This window comes from Bos grunniens, chromosome 22 (genome assembly GCF_055505025.1).
Source record: "Bos grunniens cultivar Pamir isolate PY7600 chromosome 22, Bosgru_T2T1.0, whole genome shotgun sequence".
Lineage (NCBI taxonomy): Eukaryota > Metazoa > Chordata > Mammalia > Artiodactyla > Bovidae > Bos > Bos grunniens.
This window is the reverse complement of record NC_141186.1, coordinates 56,520,377-56,542,051: the sequence shown is the minus strand read 5'-3', so window position 1 is coordinate 56,542,051 and position 21,675 is coordinate 56,520,377. Positions and strand designations below refer to the sequence as shown.

Below are 21,675 nucleotides of genomic sequence, written 5' to 3'. Positions count from 1 at the left end.
CATGGGGGAGATAGTCTCTAATCAAATAGTGCAAATAATCACATAACTGCGAAGAGCCACAGCTTTACAAAGGGCAACACCACGTGGTTCCAGGAGAATTTCTCGCAGGGTGGGGGGACCTGAGCCCATCTTGGGGTGATCAAGGGCCTCCCTGGGGCACTGACCCTTGAGCTAAGATCTGCAGGACGCTCACGGGAGAGCTTTCCCAGCATGAGGACCAGGGCAGCAGCTGGAGTGGGCAGTGCGCGGCCCCTGGAGGCGCAGAGAAGGTGAGCTGGGGGCTCCGCTGGAGGGGGGTGGGGTGGGATGGGTTCTCCAGGCTCTGGAGGGCTAGGCAAGGCCAGGGAGAGCCCCCTGACTGCACAGCGAGCGCAGGAAGCCAAAGATGGCTTTCGGGTTCTTAGGAAGAGGGACTCCTGAGGACTAGGGGACGACGATGTGGTCTGTGGTGAGGAGAGGCAGGGTCCAGGCAGGGAGTTCCTAGGTTGGGGGCTTCACCAGCCTGGGGCTGCCTCTTCCAGAAGCTGAGAGCAACAGGCTGATGGGAGATGCAGAGTTCAACCTGAGACATTAAGTCAGAGGGGCCTCCCTGGTCACTGGGGGCAGACTCTGCCCTGTCTGAAACTCGCAGAGGTGGGATGGCACCACGCTGCCCTTGGCTCTGAAGAGGCCTTCTCACGGACAGCTGCCCAGGGCGGGCGGGGCCGCAGCCCATCAGTTCACCTGCCAGGAGAGAAGCATGGGGGCCACGGGGCACACTCTGGTAATGACCGTCCCCCCAGCTCCGCCCCAGCCTGCAGGACCCCCCGTCTCGGGTGGGCTCCCAGTGTGTATGCACTGGGGGGGGCGCTAAGAGGGGAAAACATGGGCACGGTTGTGGTGAGATGTGTGTGTGTGTGTCTGTGTGCACGTTGGGGTTGTGTGTACAAGGGTGGGAATCCGGAAACACATGGGGGATGAGTGTGCAAGCTAAGCTCCGCACGGGTAACAGGCTGATGTGAGGGGATGGACACAAAAGAGCCCACGCTGTGCACTTCTCGCTGGGACTCGGGTCTCTGGAGTGTCCACTGGCCCTGGGCTTGCTGCCCCCAGGACTGCTAGAGGATTTCCTCCTCAAACTGCCAGATTTTTATCATCAACCGTCAAAAGCTCAATTTCTGCTTTGGAGGGTTCAGTCTGGTCCTGGGTGGTTCAGCCTGTGACCTTGAGTGGTCCAGCCTCTGGCCTTGGAAGTTAAGTTAGTATTAGTCACTCAGTCATGTCTGACTCTTTGCGGGCCCATGGACTGTCACCCACCAGGCTCCTCTGTCCGTGGGATTCTCCAGGCAAGAATACTGGAGCGGATTGCCATTTCCTTCTCCAGGGGATCTTCCCGACCCAGGAATTGAACCTGGGTCCTCCGCATTGCAGGCAGATTCATTACCATTGAGCCACCAGGGAAGCCTAAGGCCTTGGAAGGTCCAGCCTAAGGGCTTCCTAAGGCCTTGGAAGGTCCAGCCCTTAACCACGGGCAGGCCAGCCCGTGAGCATTACTCAGCCTGGCCAGTCCCCTGAGTTGAGGAACTTGGAACTGGTCCCTTGGGGACTTTTGGGTGACGCCATCTGTCATCTTACTTAAGCGCAGTCTCCACTGACCACAGCCAGGAGGCTCAGGATGAGCCAGCGTCCTCACCAGTACTTCCCCGCATCCCTCCCCGACTCCAGGCCAGAGTCTGAGTCCCCAGGGCCCGGGAGCCCCCCACCCCCAGGTCCTGGTATGCATGTTACGTTTCACCAGGACCCTGAAACTTCCCTCCTCGTCCTGGCCCTGGCTGAGCCTCCAAGGGTGCCTTTAAGAGTCAGTGCTGGCCTCTCCCCTTCCAGGCAGCCTTCCCTGATCTCCCAGGCTGGGTGAGTCCTCCCACTCTGCGCTCCCACGGCCCCCCCCCGTGGCCACCACCACAGCGCCCACACCAAGCGACGATGTGTCTGTTGCTCTGGCTCCCTCACCAACCGGGAGTGTCTCAGGAGCTGGATCTTGTCGGGGGCATACCTGGGTCCCCCACAGGGACTCAGAGCAGGCTCACGAGAGGGAATGAACCAGTGAGTGAATGGATGGGCAAGGAGATGAACTAAAGTCCTCTCGCCACTTTCTTGGCTGGTACCCACTCCTCACAGCCCCAGGGCCCTGGTGTCTGGCTGATGCTCCCCCTCCGCCACACCGTGCTTTCACCCACCTGCCAGGGAAGGCCGACACCCATCCCCCCAGCCTGGGGAGGGTTTGTGAGTCTAAAAATACAGATTTTCCTATGAGGACGTGACTTGGCTGGGTTGATCATGCTGGCATCAACTCATTCCCCCAGCTTAGGGCCACAGGCAGGGGCCGGACACTCTGGGTGCCCCGGGTGGTGTGGGGAGGCTTTGGGAACCGAGGGACCAGGTTTACATCCTGCCTCACCACTCCCCAGCTGCAGGACCTTGAACAGAGCCCTTCTCTCCCAGCCTCTGTTTCCCCTTCTGCAAAATGAGGGTGAGGCTGCGCCTCTCAGCTTCACTGGAGCCTTATCACCTTTTTCACAGCCCGGGGCACACGGCAGAAGACCTACCGAGCCCAAGGCGGAAAATAAAACAGCTACAGTTTACTGAGGCTGCCCAGGAGCTGCACGTGGATGATCACATTTATTCCTCACAATAGCGGCCCATGAGGGAGGGCCTTCTATTATACCCATTCTGCAGATGGGAAGCAAGGCAGAGTGGAGTTGAGTGACTTGTCCACAGTCACGGACTGAATGCGTCACCCCACCTGGACCCAGCCCAGGCCTCCACTGCATCGCACGTGGCACTGAAGACAGAACCTGGGAGGTGCCCAGACACCCCGTCCTTTCCTCCCATTTGTCCAGAGGGCACCCCCTCCTCCCCTCCCATCAGTCTGAGATGACATCATCCGTCCAAGCCCCACCCCCTCCCGCCTCTCCTGGAATCACTTCTCCATGAAGCAGCCTCAGGGAGACTGTCCAATTGCAAACCTCTTCACCTTGTTTTCCAACAGCTTGAAACCCTGCAAAAGCTCTTGGGGGTAAAGCCCCACCTGTTTTCCTTCATCCGTGACCCCTGAGGACTCCACAGTGGGCAGAGGCCCCAGGCGCTCCCTGCACAGTGCTCACAGCACCCTAGTTGCCAGGTTATTTGGTGAGTGTCTGTAGACACCCGAGGGCAGGTCCACATGTTTGTTCACTGCTGCTGCCCCAGGGCTAGACCCCCAGCGGGTGCTCCTACAACCCTAAGGCAGCAAGGAATGGTCCCTGGGCTGGCCTTGTGTCCAGCTGAACACGGACTTAGTGGGGTGCCCAGGCCTGGCGAGGGGTGGGCTACAGAGACTTTGAGTAGCTGCTGGGGAGGGAGACCCCAGCACTGGCCCAGCATCCAGAGGAAGCTATTTCTAGCTCCAGGAAACAGGAAGTGAGTCATGGCCTGAGAAGGCTGGCCGGACGCTCAGCACCTCGGGCGCAATTGATGAGCGCCTGGACGGAAGGGCCAGCCGCACCTCGGGAAGCAGGAAGGAGGCCTGGAGGAAGGGGATAGGAGGGGAGACCCTCTCCCCAGTGAAACAGGAGGCCCTGTGGGGCCTCAGAGGAAGCCGGTGAGCTCCACACGGATGGAGCCACCAGCCCATTGCCCCTCCGCACCTGGGGTTGGTCAGCGGGGCAGGAGAGGCCACCTGCCCAAACCTTCCAACCCAACTGACACTCATCCGGGGCCCGCCCCAGGGGGACCCATACTCATCTCATCTGCTCCCCTCAGGAGCACGGGCAATCCCTCGCCCCGTTTCACAGAAGGCCAAAGACAGGCAGGGGCTTGCCAAGGCCAAGTCCACAGAGAGGACCGCAGGGGACTCGAACCCCGCCCAGTGTGACGAGGTAGAGCGCTCACAGAGGACAGGAGGCTACCACCACGAACATCTGGGCAGGTGTCTGAGGCCCCCTGGCTGGGCTCTAGACCCCATTCAGTCTCTATCTGAAAATAGTAAAACCAAACAAGTAACCCCACCACTGCCCCAGGCCCCAACTTCCCTGTCTTCACTCAAGAGGCTTGGCTGGTCAGGCCAGAGTCAAAGTCTGGGGTCTGAGGCTGGGACGGTCCCCCCAGAGCTGAGACTCCCCGGGCAAGCGACCAGGGAAACCCCCTTCCTCCTGGTATCACAGCCTGGGGCCCCAATATGGTTTTGGTCGGGTGGGGGGGCACCACCCTGTGAACCTCCATCCGGGACAAAGGATGATGCCAGCGGGCTGCCGTCAATCGGTGCGGGGGGAGGTCCGCAGGAGAACTTTCACTTCCTCAACTAGACCCATGTCATCCCATCCCTGCCCCTCCGTTCTCACTTCCCCCTCCATGCCACGGCAGGGGTGGGCATTCCCCTGCCCCTACAGGAATGGAGGGCTGTAACATCCCGAGCTGCACTCCAGGACCTGGGCTTGGACATGCCATGCAGCTAACGATGGGCACCCTGAGGGCCCGCCACCGAGGGTGTGCACCGCGGGTTACAGGGTTGGGGAGAGGCAGAATCAGGCAGGGTGAACCCTTGATGTTTTGCTGGGTGCCTGCATGCGTGCCAAGTCGCTTCAGTCGTGTCCAACTCTTTGCGATCCCATGGACTGTAGCCCGCCAGGCTCCTCTGTCCATGGTATTGTCCAGGCAAGAATACTGGAGTGCCATGCCCTTCTCCAGAGGGATCTTCCCGACCGAGGGATCGAACCCTGGTCTTTTACATTTCCTGCACTGGCAGGCAAGAACTTCACCACTAGCGCCCTCTGTACCGGAGTGCTTTGCTGGGTGGGAGGGGAGAATTTGAAGTTTTTCTTTCGAGTCTCAATTTTCTAAGTTTCATCAGAGAAACTTGTGTATTATTTGTGTTAAAGGCAACAGAAGACAAAAGCCACGGGTTGGGAGGATGTGGGTTATGGTGGGTATTTGTTGAGAATCAGAGGCCAAAAGCGCAGCTGCACCTACAAAGAGAGGGAGGGTGGGGCCCAGAGCCTGGGGACGGGGCACTCCGAGGCGAGACCACCTCGGCCCAGCCCAGGCCCTGTCGCCGCCCCACAGCCCCGAGGGAGAGACTCAACTCCACCGTGGCGGGGTACCAGACGCTCAGAACAGCTGGCCACCTGTCGGGGGTCACCCACCCGAGAAGGGCTAACAGTGCCGCCCACCCCAGACCCTCCTCTCAGACACAACTTTCAGGGCTGGACTCACCTGGCTGGTCCGCAGGTCCCCTCGGAAAGGTAGCACTGGTGGAACGCCAGCTCTGAAGCTCCCAACAAGCCACCACCCTGCTCGGTGCCTCAGTTTCTCCCGGGTACCCGGGGCGGAGTCAGCAAACGCTGCGCACGCACGCGTGGGCACGTACACGTGGGCCCGGACGCACCGCCTCTGCTATTTGATGGACATGAAGGAACCCAGCGCCACGCGCATGCGTAAGGCATCCTCCGGGGTCGGGGGCGGGTTGCCCAGTATCTGTGCGTGACAGCCAGAGGTCCCCCCGCCCCCCATTTTATTATCCAGCCCTGTCCCTCTGTCCTTACTGAACCTCAAGGCCTCCGGACCTCAAGGCTTGATGAGAGGCAGGGGCCCTGCTCCTCTGGACCCGCACGTGCCCACCCAGCGCTGACCCCACGTGATAGAGGAGAGACCGAGAGGTTGAGTGAGGAGCCTCAGAAAAGGCTCGTAAATGCTATAATCAGCGTTATTTGCTGCAGGTTTGCGTTTGCAGGACCCTCGGCCCCTGGCGGAGCCGGGAGAAGGAGAGGTGGGCGTGCGGAGGAACCGGTCGCATTACTTGGTAGCTGAGTGGATCCATGTGAGTTACAGGTCTGGGGCTCCGCTTTCCCCTCCATGCCCCGGACCCTCCCATCCAAGAGACCAGACCGCCTAGGCACCAAGCCCAGCTGCCCGCCTGCTAAGCTGGTTAAAGCACCTGCAGGATGCCTCCTGGGCCCGGCGCTGGGGCCGTTCAAGTTGGTTTTGCCGGGTAGGGCTGTCATCCCCATTTTACAGAGGAGGAAGCTGAGGCTCAGGGAGAACTCACTGCCGAGATTGACAGCCAGGGTCGTCGGAGTCCAGCCCTTGTGCACTCCATGCATTCCCACTTCTGTGCCTGTAGCCACCCCCACCGCCCCACCGCGACCCCGCCCGACTCGCCCTTTGCCTTCTCCACCGCAGATCAAGGGGCCTGAGTGGACAGTGAGGACCACAGTGTAGGGACCGGGTCCCCCTTCCCATGCTCTACGCGACTGCTGTCCCCTGAGTGCTGAGCAGAGGAGAGAGCTGTAAACCAAGAGGCCCAGCCCGCAGTGGAAGATGAAGTGCTGATGAATAAGAGCAGGAAGGTGCTGACTCCAGTTTGTTTAGCCTGGGTGGGGGAGGTCAGGGAGGGCTTCCTGGAGGAGGCACCGGGGCTACCAACAGGGGCCGGGGCTGAGGTGGGGGGGCGGCACAGCCAGTGCAAAGACCCAGGGGCAAGAAGGAGCCCTTCCTTCCTCCTTACCCCGCCACGCAGCTCTCTCCTTCCTGACCGCCGCCCCCCCCCCGCCCACGCCCATCCTCTCCAGCCGGCTCCTCCAAAGACCGGAAGTTGAGGTGGGAATCCAACCCCGCAGATGAGGAGAAACTGCTCCAAAGGAAAAAAAAAAGAAAAACAAACACCAAAACCCTTACACACATTAATTCCATTGTTTCCACTCCCAGATCCTGCCTGAAAAACAAAAATAAAATCAAAATCAAACCCCAGCTGGGAGGCTTTCTCTGGTAAAGCCTTCAAGTCAGGGGGTTGAGTGAAGGAGGCACCACCCCCGTCTCCTGCAAACAGAGACCCTGTGCCCCTTGGACCTGCGCCTCCACCAGCCCCTCAGTGGGGTGAGCACCGTGGGGGCCGGTTGCCTTCCCTGGCCAGTTCACTCAGACCCTTTCACACCTATAAAACTGAGGGGCTGGGCACACAGCGGATCCAGATTGGAACCTGGATCTTTGTGACCCCCAGAACGCACTAGCTTGCCTCCAGTCCAGGGCACTGGGAGCAGGTAAGGAAGAGTAAGTGTTGGCAGGGGTTGCCTCCTGCGCATCCGGCTGGCTCTGCTCATACGTCCAGCGACGGGGAGCTCGCTCCTCACATTCAGCCGTCTTCGCCTGTTTGCGTTGTCAAGAGTTGTCTGTCCACTCCGGCCGCACCCCGGGCCTGGCTCCTAATCTCTGATAGCCACACACCGGGGAGGGTCTGTCGGGACCAGGACTGGAACAGCAGCCTGGTGGGACACTTTTCGGAAATAGGAACAAGAAGTGGGAGGCCACAGGAGGAGAGTTAAGTCTGGCCCCTCCTGGCACTGTGGTTCCTTGGGGGAGTCCCCTGGAGCCTCCCTCCATCCCAGGCCTCTCACGGCCCCCTGGGCAGTGTCCCCTGTCCTGTGCCAGGCCCAGAGGGCACATCTTGTCTCCCTAGGGGCCTCTGAGGTGGGCGTGATTAGGCCCATTCTACGGATGGGGGTCAATGAAGCGCCAAGGCCGGCCAGGCCGGACCCCATGCGGGGGCCCCCTTCCCACTTCCCTTCAGGGCTGACCTCGGCGGCCCCTGGCCGGGCTTTTCCCAGAGCTGAGGCCGGAAGCGCAGGTCCCGAGTGTTTGTTCAGGCCAGGCCGGGCTCCGGGCAGGCGAGGAGGAAACGGCCGCAAGATGTTTGTCCAATTGGGGGGGGGGGGTCAGGATCCACAGCCAGGAGTTGGGAAGGAAGTGCCAGAGGAGAAGTCAGCTGGAGTCAGCAGGCCTGGGGCCTCGCCTGCCTCTCCTGGGGGGGCAGGGCTGCACACAGTAGGCACCTGCTGGATAAGGAAGCCAGGGCCCCACCCCCACCCCTCCTCTCCTGCACCCCCCCAGCTCTGTCCTTTGGGAAAACCTCCTGGTCCCGCACCCTGGAACAAAGAGTCTGGCTGCTGCTCCCCGCCCACCATGCCACCCAGGTCCAGCCACCAGCTTCCAGCCTGGACTGGGCAGTAGCCGCCTCACTGGTCTCAGCCGTCCCCCCCCCACTCTCCTCCCCCCTCTTCTCCCCCCCAACCCAGTCTATTCCCCTCCTGCCTCGGCGCCAGAGGGATCCTTATTAATATGCAAATCAGATCTTGTCTCTTCTCGCTCAACACTCAGCCAGGCCCCCACCTCCCCAAGAGCAAAAGCCATCTGTCAGGGGCTGAATTGTGTCCCCAGATTCACATCCTCAAGTCCCAACCCCAGCACCTCGGAATGTGACTGGATTTGGAGACAGGGCCTTTCAAGGGGGTGATTAAGTCGAGGTCATATGGGTGGGCCCCAGGCCAACGGGACCAGTGTCCTTATAAGAAGAGATTAGGACACAGACAAGTCTCCGCACAGACCATGTGTGGCCAGAGCGATAAGGGGGCCATCTGCAGGCCAAGGAGAGAGACGTCAGGAGAAAGCAAACCCGCTGACGCCTTGACCTTGACTTCTGGCCTCCAGTGAGCCCCGTGGGGCTCTTTGTGATCCCATGGGCTGTAGCCCGCCAGGCTCCTCTGCCCATGGGCTTTCCCAGGCAAGGATACTGGAGTGGGTAAGCCATTCCCTTCTCCACGGGATCCTCCTGACCCAGGGGTCCAGTCCAGGTCCCCCACATTGCAGGCAGATGGTTTACTGTGTGAGCCATCAGGGAAACCCTCTGGCCTCCAGAACTGCAGGAAAAGAAATTTCTGTTGTCATGCGGCGGTACTCTGTCTCTGCCACAGAAGCCAACCAAGGTGCCTTCTCCCCTGGTGCCCTGGCCGGTCCTGGCCCCTCCCACTGTCCCCAAGCTCTCTCTTCAGTCCACCTGGCATGCTCTAACCCCCCGGCCTTGGCCCTTGCTGTTCCCTCTGCCTCTTACGCCCTTTCCCCGGGGCTGCTACCTTCTCATCGCTCGAATGTCTGCTCCCATGGCCCCCTTCACAGGAGCGCTCCCGGCTCATCGGGGCTGTCAACCACCTCTCCTGACGGACTGGCACCTCCACCAGGGCAGCGGGTGGTGCTCCGTGCCAGAGTGACCCACATACAGCACATGTGCAACGAAGACCTGCTGAATGCTGGGAGGCAGGCCCCTCCTAGCCCCACCTCCCCATCTTCCAAAACTCAGAGCACAAGGGGCTTGGGAGGCAGGACCCGGCCTCCAGGAGCTGCCCAGGTTCAGGAGGTGGCCCCGCAGCACCGCCTGCCTGCCTGCCATGCATGGGCTTGCTGCGTGCCTCCCACATCCTGGGCTTCTAGACAGCACCTGTGTTCATTCCCCTCTTTCCTCATTTGTTTTTCAATGACTCTTCCGGAGGCTCTGCTGTAGGTCGAACGCGGTCCCCCCCACTCAAATTCATCTGTTAAATCCTAATCCACAATGTGATTGCATTAGGAGGGGGAATCTTTTGCAGGGTGAGTAGTCGTGAAGGTGGAGCCCTCATGAATAAGGATAGTTGTCGTTCTTTAGTCGCTCAGACTCTTTGGGGCCCCAAGGACTGTAGTACCCTCAGGCTCCTCTGTCCATGGGATTTCCCAGGCAAGAATACTGGGCTAGGTGGCCATTTCCTTCTCCAGGGTATAACCCTGTAAACATTCACGTTTGACATCTGTCCATTTCCCTCTAGCTAAATCACATCTTGATAGGAAAAAAACAAAGCAAAACCTTTTTTTTTTTTTTTTTAAAGCCACCACTCCCCTTGTCGGCCACTTGCAGGACGGGGCCGGGGGGTACTCATCTCCTAGGGCTCCGCAGTCGTGGGGGCCGCGGGAGGCTCCGCGCGCGGGTGCTGCCTAGTCCCTCCCGCGCCCGGGACGTGTGGCCCGGAGCCGCGCCGGCCTCCCCGGTGCCCCCTCCCTCCCGCCGGGGCTGGGAAAGGCCGGAAGCGGCGCCGGGTGGGCGAGGGCCATTGTCTGCACGTCCGCTCCAGCCCCGCCCCGCATTGTCCCGGGGTTGGGACCCTCCGCGGGCCCGGGGCTGGGAGTCCCCCGGGTCGCGCAGTGGCACCTCCCCTTGCCCGTGCCGCTCCCTCCTCGTTTGCAGGAGGGAGGCGAGCCCTGCGTGCCCCGCCGCGCCGTCCCCAGAGGTCACTCGGCCACCAGCTCCCCCTTCCCCTTGGGGCTTTGAGCCCCTCCGAAATCACAGACGCCGCTGGCGGGTGGGTGGATGGGGTGGGAGGAAACATTCCCTCGCTGAGGGTCACGTGGCTGCAAAGCTGGGGAATCGGGGAGACGGGGCAAACCTCGCTGTCCTTGCCAGCGCCCCCGCTTTGAACGAGGGAAACCAGAGAGGGTCTCGTCTGCAGGGGGCCCCCATTCCACTGGGGGGCGGGGGCAGAGGGGGTGCAGAGCATCGTTTAGACGACAAGTAAGTGACTGCACGGTTGCACAAGCTGGGATACCGGTGAGGGAAGGCTCAGCGAGAGGGGTGGTCGCTGGAGGCTCTGGGCAGGTGACGTCCTGGCAGAAAGCACGGGAGGAAGAGGCAGCCTCGGGGGGCGGGGTGGGGCGCAGTCGGGGCAGAGGAGCCGTGTGGATCGAGACCCCGGTCCGAGGCCGGCTGGGGGAGGCGCCTGCTGGGAAGGAGTGAAGTCAGAGAGCCGACTCGTGGGAGCCCAGACTTTAGGGGCTGCATCTGAGTCAAACTCGATGAAGAGACGGGCCGGCAGTTTGCTGAGAATAGATAAGTCAGGAAGGCTTCGTTTTCAGCTATGCTCGACGACGACGTGACCTCTCCCGGCCTCGCTTTCCCTGGTTGCAGTAAGCATCCGGGTTGGAAGACGCTCTGAAACTGACTCCTCTCCAACCAACATTACCGCGACCTCACCTTGGTTGCACAAAAAAGGCGCTTGCAGTGGTTCACAGATGGCGGATGGACCTAGGAATGGAAAATCAAACCTGCCCAGCCAGGGATGCCCTGGGCGGGAATCTCTGATCCGCCGGGAGCCGCTGCGGGAGGCCAGGAGTTTAAATGTCTCCGCCAGGGAGGGTGCGCTCCCCTCAGTAGCCGCCAGGCGGCGACAGAGACCGGGCTTGCAGCGCCAGTCTTTCTGAATCGTTTTCGAAGTTACAGAAAAATTCTGAGACTAGTAACAGAGAGAGCTCTAGGACTTTCTTAACTAAGATTCATCAAGTGTTAGCATTCGGACCCCCCTCTACGTACATTCAAGTCACCCCGCCCCCACCTCCAAGCACGGGGAGAGTAAATTGCAGACGTGCTGCCCCTTGAACCCTAAATCCTTCGGTTTGTGCTTCCCAAGAACAAGGACATCCTATTACACAACCGCAGTAGAGCTTTCAAGATCCGGCGATGTAATGGTGATGCAAGACTATTATGTACTCTGCAAAATATTATTCAAATATTGCCAGTTGTCCCAACGAGGCCTTTTATAGCATTCCCGTACCCCATCCCCATTCCAAATCCTGGATCACATTTAGTTGTTCATTTTTATGTTAAATTAGATGTATTCACTAAGCCTTCTCAGGCTGAAGTATTTAGAAAAGATGCATGTGAAGAGTTCCAGCCTCACCCTCCTTAACCACATGGCCCCGGGGCAGGTCCCACTCAGGTCTTCTCTACTGAAAGGTAGCAGATTCTAGGCAGGGTGTGTGGGAGAGGCAGAGCGGGCCAGAGAATGCACTTACAGCCTAAGATGGAGTCTTTTTCATTCTTCCTGGCCTGAACGATTTCTCCAGGTCCTTTGGCCAAGGGCTGCTCCCCAGCCATTCACCAGGGGTTTCAAATGACTCCTTGAGGAAACGGCTTCTTGCTTTGGGAAACAAAGGCAAATGCCCCCAGCTGGCAAGGCCAGGGGAAGTCCTGTGCTGGGTCTGGAGAGGGAGCAGGGCTGTAAGGGCTGCCAGTACTGGGAGATAAATCCTTTGGCCAGTCCAGTGGCTTCCATTTCTTGCTTGCAACAAATGGCAGGAGGGCCCACTCCTTTTGTCAACTAACAGAGAGTAATCATAATGTCTTTAACTTTTATTACAAAAAATGGAATCATGCACAAATAATAATACCAAGCACCAGGCGGCAACAAAAAATAACTCTTTCTGATGGATTACTAGTGATTTCTGGTGTAAAACGCAAACGGAGGTAACATGGTTAACGTTACTCCAGGACTCCTTCCTTTCTTTTCTGTTCCTTATTTATGTGACAAGATTTCTGAGTGCTTATAGCCGTAAAAATAAGAATGAAGAAGAGATGAAGCTGTAGAGATAAGTAATACTTCTCTACTAGTACACAAGACGGGGGAAATCCAGTTAAACCATTAAAAATGTCATGTGAAATAATACTTTGTGTAATCAGTATCTATCAAAACTTATAATATTTATAGTTTTGACCAATCACATACTAGTATTTGTGATTATACCTTTGCAGAATAACAGTTTGCACTTAGTGACTTAGGAGCACAGAAAATTTTTAAAAATTTAAAACTGGTTTACATCCATAGTTGTCACAGAGAAGATGGTGTGATCAGTAAGCGACTTTCAGGCATGAGAATATACTGTTGAGGACTTCCCTGGGGGTCCAGTGGTTAAGACTCTGCACTCCCAATGCAAGGGGCCTGAGTTCAATCCCTGGTCAGGAAACCAGATCCCACATGCCACAGCTAAGACCCAGCAAAGTCAAATAAATATATATATTTTTAAAGTGTATTGTGGTTGTTTAGTTGCTAAGTGGTGTCTGACTCTTCGACCCCATGGACCGTAGCCCACTAGGCTCCTCTGTCCATGGGATTCTCCAGGCAAGAGTACTGGAGTGGGTTGCCATTTCCTTCTCCAGGGGATCTTCCTGACCCAGGGATCAAACCTGCGTCTCCTGCGTTGGCAGGTGGATTCTTTACCACTGAGCCACCAGGGAAGCCCACAAGAATAAATTACACTGGGCTAAAAGCTTTTGAGAGAAGCGGAACTGAAGACAAGTTTCAGAGAAACTGAGGCGAAACCTCAATACAGAGGAGCTCGTTTGTGTGCTGTCTACACGAGTTCTGGTGGGGCCACTATGCTCTTCAGCTTCAAGGGATGTGTAACCTGGAGTGATCAAACAGTTCAAGCTGACAGTGTCCATATTTAACATACCCCAAAAAGTACACCCTGTGTACCCACTTTAGCTTCGACATTGTCGATGTCAATTTTTGAACGCGTAGGAGGGTGTGGTGTTTCTGAGTTCTTTCGCAGGGGCCGCCAGCTAAGCAGTTTGCAGTTCTCCGATGGGTGGGTCCAGGCAGCTGGCTCTGAAGTGTCAGGCCGGGCTCCCTGCAGACGCAGGCTCCTCTGGGTACTTGTCCCTTGTCCGGGAGATGTCTACCTCAACCGCTGTTTCACACCTGAGCACAGTGAGAGTCCGAGGTCTCGGAGCAGAGGAACCGGCCCCTCCCAGGTCTGCTCACAGCCCCACCGGGGCTGACAGTCATGTAACTGCTCGACCACCGCTCATGGTGTGATCCCAGAGACCTGCTCAGCCGCTGGGCCCCAGACACGGAGAAGGGACTGAAGACAGCTTCCTGGTCTGTCTAGGGGCTGTGGGGAGAAGGGCTGGTCAAGGAAGACTTCTGAGAAGCGGGGCTCTCTGAAGAAGAAGAGAAACGCCAAAGCAGACGGATGGAGGACAGGGCTGTGGGAACAGCGCGTGTGAAGGCGTGGAGGCAACAGCGAGAGCTTTGTCAAGCGAGGCGAAGAGCGTCCAGGATGCCGGCAGGGCTGCTGGACTTTCGCTGAGTATCTACGGCCTCTTGGCTGCTGATCTGGGTACCTGACGAGGTGACTCACGACACCCTCCTGGGCTTCCCTGGTGGCTCAGACAGTAAAAAGAGAAAAAAAATCTGCCTGCGATGCAGGGGACAAGAGTTCGATCCCTGGGCCGGGAAGATGCCGTGGAGAAGGGAATGGCAACCCACTCCAGTGTTCTTGCCTGGATAATCCCATGGACAGAGGAGCCTGGCGGGCTACAGTCCACGGGGTCGCAGAGAATCAGACATGGCTGAGCACACACGCAGTCCCTTGGGCAAGACCCCGACCTCTCTGACCTCATCAGCAGAATACCATTCACACGACACTGTGCCATATGAAATGGCCATGTTTATAGCTCAAAAGCACAGTTGGGTGTTGGAACCTCCACACAGTTCCTCCTTAGATTGGGCCCCCAAAGGGTGGGTGCCTCGTTGAGAGGAGCATAGGTATGTCTTACACAGTGAACCCCGGCGAGGACCGCGTGGCCGGTGCAGAGCTGGGCCGGGGCCCGGGGTGCTGGGCTGTGCCCCGCCTCACCTCTTTGCCTGTGTGGACTCTCTCCCTGCTGACAGCTCTCACAGACGTCACACTCACCTGCTTCCACAACCCAAGAACTGGAACTGACCCTCCTGGTCCCTCGCTCGATTCTGATGATGCGGCCACTCCCGTGCAGACAGCACGACTGAAGCGCGGGGCACTGTGGTCCCGGAGGGCAGGGGACTGGCGGACAGTCTCGTACAAGTCCACCGTCATGGGCATCTCCTGGCTGCGGGCAACAAAACCCAACTCAAACTAGCTTCAGCAGGAAAGGGAATTCACTGGTTCACGAGAGCTTCCCCAGTGGCACTACTGGTAAAGAACCTGCCTGCCAAGCAGGAGACGTAAGAGACGCGGGTTCGATCCCTAGGTTGGGAAGATCCCCTGGAGGACGGCATGGCTACCCACTCCAGTATTCTTGCCTGGATAATCCCAGGGACAGAGGAGCCTGGTGGGCTACAGTCCCTGGGGTCGCAGAGAGTTGGACACGACTGAAGCGTGTGAGCACGCAGGCACTGGCTCCTGAACCGGGAGCTTCTAGAACTGAAACTGGCTTCAAGCATGGCTGCATCCAGGAGTCAAACTGGTTTGACAGGAACCTGTTTTGTCCTTGTCTGGGCCTTGCCTCCCTCCCTCTTGAGCTTGGGCTGTGTTCCTGGCAGCCCTGGGCACACAGGGCCCCTGTTGATAACAAACAGAAGAGTTCCTCTTTCCCCACTCAGCCAGCAAGAGCCTCCGGACCCACGCAGATTGCCCTGCCTGGAATTACTGGTCCATCTCCTGAGCCAGGATCATGGGATTACTTCACTGACCCAGGGCTTGGTTACCAGAGGAAGCCATGCAGCGTGGCAAACACCACGCATAAAGCAAAGACGCCATTCGGTGAGGGGGCTGCTCTAACGGAGGGGCTGGCAAAGCTGGTATCCCCTGAGTGTGCGTGGGGGAGTCAGGGCAGGCTCCACAGGGGACAGGCTGCTCACATCCCCAGAAGGTCACACACAGAATTGCCACGTGAGCCGGCAAGGTCTCTCGTAGGCGTCCACCCCGAGAGAACTGAAAGCAAGGACTCAAACCAGTGCGTGTGGACCTGCGCCCATGGCTGCAGCGTGTCTATATAACACATAGCCCTCGGACGGTGGAAACGGTCCCAACGGCCATCGGGCGGCGACGCGCGCCTGCCTCTACGACAGGATCTGCTTCAGCCGCGGGAAGGAGTGGAGTGCCGATCCACGCCACAGCACGGATGAACGCTGAAAACGCGCTGAGGAAAGGAGCTGCCAGCCAGAAAGGTCCCGTTTTGGATGACTGCACTTGTAGAGAACATCCAGAACGGGAAACTCTCAGGGACACAGCACAGGGCGGTGGTCGCAGCACGTGGAGGGGGGCGTGGGGGAACACCCGCGCATCAGGTGCCGCGTTTCCTTCCGGGGCGAGGACACTGCCGTCACGCTGGGCAGAGGCGGCGACGGCCCCAGCACCCGCCAAACGCCACCGAGCTGTTCTCTGTAACCTGGTTCCTTTCAGTGGCGGGAGCCACGTGGGGCCACGAAGGCGGCAGGAAGCCCGAGAAGCAGTTGAAGAAGCGAGGAGGAGATGGAGGAGGAAGATAAGGCGTTTAGGCACCAGCAGGAGGAAGAGGGGAAGGAGCTGAAAGCGAAGGCCTCGGGGAATGGCCACGGCCCCCGGTGGAGTTGAGAAATCTGGCCAAAAGGGAAGCTGGTCCTTGTGCCTGAGGCGACGATGACCCTTAGTTCCATTCCTGTGTAAACGCCTGGATTCGCTTCCACAGTATCTGTTGCCACCTACAGCTAGAAGAAGTGCTGTCATGGAACCTATTCTACATTTAAGAATAAACTTAAAAAAAAAGTCACACACTGGTTCATCTTTAGCTCTTCTCAGCCATTTCTACCTCAGCTATGAGATGCATGTAAACCCAGTCCAGAATCCTGCCAAAGTGTGTTCTTAAGTCTGTGTTCTATCCTGATCTCTGTACCACCTGAAATTAAACCAACTCATTTGAAATAAGGGGGGAAAAAAAAAAGGTTCATTTTTTGTCATATGAATTTCACCATAGTTAAAAAAAAATTTTTTTTTGACCAGAAAAAAACCCCAAAGGGACAAATAATGTATGCTACCTGGTTACTTCCTCCTGAAGGATCCAGTTTGAAGAGAGACGGGAGGGGAAGGCAGGTGTGTGGATGAGGCAAGACTGACCACAAGTTGGTGACTGATGACTGAGGTTTAGGACACTATTCACTGACGGCCCCTGTTTGAAAAACTCCTAAATAAAGAGTTAAATACAAGAGTAGGAGCTGTCAGGCAGACAAACAGGGCTGGGGGAGGTCACTGCAAGAAGGAGAAGACGAGCAAAGAGGCCAAGGCGTGAAGCGAGCGTCAGGGGACACCGCTTGTAGGAAGCCAGGCTTCCTTCTCTCTGTCTCCTTCCTCTCTCTTTTAAATAAAATCTTGGTGTTAAGCACCAAGAGTCTCAAAGCTGCTTGATCAGCAGTCACAAAGCCCAAGCACCCACCGTACTTACTGGTGGCGACCCAATAAGTCCTGGTCGTTGAGGACCCAGTTAAACTTGTGAAAGTCACTCACTCACGTCTGACACTCTCTGTGACCCCGTGGACTGCAGCCTGCCAGGCGCCTCTGTCCATGGGATTCTCCAGGCAAGAATACTGGAGTGGGCTGCCATTCCCTTTTCCAGGGGGATCTTCCCAACCCAGGGGTTGAACTTGCATCTCCTACATCGGCAGGCAGATTTATCACTGAGCCACCTAGGAAGCCCATTAAAAAAAAGTGGAAACAACCTGAATATCCACCAGCCAATGGATGGATAGAAACGTGTATCCACACAATGCAGTATTATTCAGCAGCAAAAAGGAACGAGGCGCTGAAACATGCGGCCACACGGATGATCCTGGACCACGTACCACATGCAAAACGCCAGGCACCAAGGACCACATACTGTGCGATTCCATTTATGTAAGACATACAGAAGAGGCAAGGCTACAGACAGAAGGTAGATTAGAGTTCTTCGGGTTGGGAGGATAGCGGGAACAGTTTACGGGTGGGTTTTCTAGGGGATGAAAATGGTCTGGGATTAGTGGTGCTGGATGGACCACTGAGCAGAACTGAGCAGAACACTTTAAACGAGTAAACTGCATGTTACCTCAATAAAGCTTGTTATCCAAAAAGATTAAGTACAGTAGTCTGGGCTATTTTAGGGCAGGGGCAAATAGCATAGCACTCCAATTACCCAACTCAGTTTCTCTGGGCTGGCAACCTGGTCATGATAATTAAATGAATTTCAGCAGGAAGTGTTTCATTTATGTTCTGGAAGATACCTACTAACAATGTAAGAGAGGGAAAAAAAATGCTTCCGGCGCACGAAGCAGTGAGATTCAGGGTCTCTGAGTCCAAATCCTGCCTTTGCCATTTACTAGTGAAATGACTGGCCCAGAGAATAAAACCTAAACACCTATCTGAGTTTGCTTTCATCTGCAACATGGCAATTACACACCATCTCCTCTTCAGAGCAACTGTTAAGAATCAGAAATAAACAAGTGCCTCTGTGCCTGGCACAGACGAGGGATTCTATGTGTGGCAACTTAAAAACTCTCCTTTTTTAACTTGGGAGAAACCTACATTTATTTTTACTTCCCCACATCGCCAATCATGGATTATGAGAGGCTTCTGTATCTCCATCAGGAAAACACAGCACCACTGAGTGACCACTGTATCTAATGGAGGACTCAATCTCCTGTCACAGTGTTAAGAGCACCTGGATTTGGTCCCACTGGCCCTCTTTGAAATGACCTAAAATTCCACTTTTCAAAGAGCACTCACCTTGTGCCAGGCGCCGAACCAGGCACTGAGGGCATGGCCACCGACACAGCACCATCCCTACCTGTGGTTAAGAAGTCACCAGTAGGGACTTCCCTGCTGGTCCAGTGGTTAAGACTCTGCCTTCCAATGCAGGGGACGCCAGTTTGATCCCTGGTCAGGGAAGTAAGATCCCATGTGCCTCGGGGGCAACTAAGCCCCTGCACCACACCTAGAGAGAAGCCTAACGCTCACCACAGCCAACGATCCCATGCAGCCAAATACATAATAAATAAATTTATAAAAAGAAGTCCCCAGTAGAGTCTGTCGTTAGCCCCTTGGCCCAGTGTACCTGCGTCCATCTGCTAGTTTCTGTTCTCTATGGACGGGATGCACTCTCTTGCTGTTTCCATGGTCACAGTATTGTTGACACATACTGATCCCCCCCTCCCCCAAGCCAACTTACAATCTAGAGCTGGCAACAGAGAGCCCAAGTTCTGGCTACTGGTTCTTTCGTCAGATAAGAATGAGAGATGGGACGTAATCTGAAGGGATCCAGATGAGTGAGAGAGGTCCATGTCCTCAAAAAGTCCTCAGTCTATTAATAATTCCATGAAGAATCGAGACTGTGGAGCTGCGTGAGGTACTGCGCAATTATTTAATCTCATCCTTACAACCTCTAAGGTATAGTAGTTATTATAATGGATTTTCTTCGTGGTTTGTTGTACCTTTTAACTGTCTCAACAGTTACTGAAATGAGTCTTCTAAAAGAATATTCCTTTGGACATTTTTAAGCATTCTTTAACGCAGAGGCCTAAGTAAGCCGTTAAGGACTCCTGATGTAGAAGACCCCTTTAAGGGCTCTCAAGCCAAGAGTGACTTCCATTTACGTTTATGAACTGAGCTCTGGGCTTCCTGCGCTCTCACCACACCCTCACCTCGCAGATCAAACACTTGAGCTTCTTCCACTACAGGATCAAAAAGGCAAATGACCGAATACCTCGGACAGCGCTTCTCAGCCAGCCAAATGCCATGAGAAAGAGGCTACCGGTTCATTGCGAAAGGGCTACAGTTGCCTTTAAACACAGGGTGGGTCGCTATACCCCGACAGCTTCCTGCAGCCACAGGGTAAGCCTTCAGCAGGGCATTCATAATGGTTCAGGACTGCTGTTAACTTTGTCTCTGGTTCACAGGTTCTCCCAGCATGCTTGCGCCGTCCGAGGCTCTCATCTGCTGCTTAAACCACTCGCCGTGGCCTTTGTCGCCTGGGTGCTGTGTGCCAGTACCGTTCCTTCAGCGTGCACGGCCCCCTCACTCATCTCCACCCACCAGAAACCCATCATCTCTCAGCCCAGACACCGCGCCTCCTCCCCCAGCCTTTCCCAACTGCTGGCTCAGAACGGCAGCCTCCTCTTCGCCCCCACACTTGGCTCCTGGCTGTTACAACACAGGGTCCACCCCCTTGACTGAGCACACCTCCACCACCCGGCACGGTGCAGGGAGTGGCTCCCAAAGGCTGGAGGATAAGTCAAGGTGGCAGCAGCTGCTGCAAGCCCACCGCCCCATGTACCCCTGCCCCACGCCCTGCCTCCACCCCCGGGGCAGGGAGACAATCCATCTGACCACCACACCCAGAAATCCAGGCTGGGAAGAAACCCAATGGGTGGTCCAAACTTGGCTCGGATCTCCTTCTAAGGCAATCCTAAATTACAATCTGGCATGAGGAGACACTGTCAACTCTTTCCTGCTTCTTCTCAATGGACCTATTACTAAAAAAAAAAAAAAAAACAAAACACAGGTTTTGATTTTTTAAAGATACACAGATACATTCATGTTTAAGAGATTCATACTTTACAATCTAACATCAAAGTCCCTTTTCACCACCATCCCTCCCACTCCCTTTCCCAGAAGTAATTACGGGGAACAGTTTTAATGTGGTTTTCATTTCTATATACTTACATACATAGAGTTATGCAAACAAAACTACTGGGTTGGCCAAAAGTTTGTTCGGAACTTTCTGGCCAACCCAATACTTTGCACAGAAGTAGATAATTCTGTTTCACCACGGACTTTTCCCCCCGTTTAACGCACTGCTTTACCCATGAGGCTGAACATTTTCTTTTGAATACTTATTGGTGATTCGTTCCTTTACCTGGGAACCTCCGCCTATTTTCTACTCGGTTGATGATTTTCTCAGTTTGCATTAACCCTTTGTGGACACTCATTTTTTGTTACATATGTTGCACAGACTTATTTGCCACCCCATTCATTTACCACTTCCTAACAGTGTAACTCTGGGAAAGCCACTTAGCTCAAGCTTTGCTTCTCAGCTAGACAGTGAGGATGACAAGGCCTGTGTAAGAACCTTGGGAAGAATTATGTGAGAACTCCGTGTCACGTGGGCTTCCCTGGTGGCTCTGTTGGTAAAGAATCTGCTTGCAATGCAGGAGACCCAGGTTCGAGCCCTGGGTCAGGAAGATCCCCTGGAGAAGGGCATGGCAACCCACTCCAGTATTCTTGCCTGGAGAAACCCCATGGACAGAGGAGCCTGGTGGGCTACAGTCCATGGGGTCACAAAGAGTCAGACACGACCGAGCGACTAAGCACACAGCACATGCGTGTCAAGGACCAAGCCTTTAAGCCCAGCATTCGATAAAGATTCAGTGAATGTTAGCGACTCTTGATTACTGAGATTTGGGGTCACAAGTTGGCTAGGACCAACTTTAGCTCATAGTTTAAAAATGACACCATTGACTCTGTTCGGTAAGGCAGACACTTTCTAGTTGGTCACATGGCCATTCCCTGCCTCCCTAGTCTGTTTTCTACACCACAGCTTCACAGATTTATGAGGGAAGCCCATTTCTAGTCTTCCATACTCCCAAGTTTTTAATGGATGATAATAAATCAGGCTTTGAAATTATCCATCATCTGCTGTCAGGGCTGCTCCGTGTGTGTTCCCACTGTTCACTGTGAAACTCTAGGACTTGTCACTCACTTGTAGCCTACTTAGGGCCCCTTCGGACTGGCCAGCATACCATCTGCACACAGCAGGCTGGTCCATATTTCAAGCAGCTTACGGGGCTTCCCAGGTGGCGCTAGTGGTAAAGAACCCGTCTGCCAATGCAGGAGACACAGACATGGGTTCGATCCCTGAGTTGGGAAGATCCCCTGGAGGAGGGGGATGGCAACCCACTCCAGTAGTCTTGCCTGGAGAATCCCATGGACAGAGGAGCCTGGCAGGCTACAGTCCACGGGGTTGCAGAGAGTCAGACATGACTGAAGTGACTTAGCAGCAGCAAGGGCATTCTCACAGCAATTTAAAGTTTTCGTAAGAGGCATCTCTTCCTTTCACATCATCCACCAGGCAGGATCAAGGTGGGTGAGATATCTCTAGCTGATAGACGGGAGGGGGAGGCACAGAGCTAGTAAGCCAGTAGAGTGACCTAAACATCTTGACATTCAGATGGTGGGTGTGAAGGATCAAAATCATGAGGACCCCGTTTGGTGCCCTGTCGAAAGCGAGATCCATTTCCAGAGGCCTTCCAGAGCTTCTCCATTTCCAGA

General features: G+C 55.8%; 2 long non-coding RNA genes across 3 annotated transcripts; one reads left to right on the top strand and one right to left on the bottom strand.

The window, feature by feature from the left end:
- Window positions 1-5,365, bottom strand: LOC147348686 (uncharacterized). Its single transcript, XR_015151851.1, has 2 exons — window positions 5,230-5,365; window positions 1-723 (listed from the first exon to the last, which is right to left on the bottom strand). It is a non-coding gene; the product is annotated as an uncharacterized LOC147348686 (long non-coding RNA).
- LOC147348685 (uncharacterized) lies at window positions 5,312-7,001 on the top strand. 2 transcript variants are annotated; one of them, XR_015151850.1, is made up of 4 exons: window positions 5,312-5,450; window positions 5,733-5,833; window positions 6,196-6,362; window positions 6,533-7,001. It is a non-coding gene; the product is annotated as an uncharacterized LOC147348685 (long non-coding RNA). The 2 variants fall into 2 exon arrangements; XR_015151849.1 differs by lacking the exon at window positions 5,312-5,450 and having other exon boundaries at window positions 5,471-5,833; window positions 6,585-6,762.
- The last annotated feature ends 14,674 nt before the right edge of the window (window positions 7,002-21,675 follow it).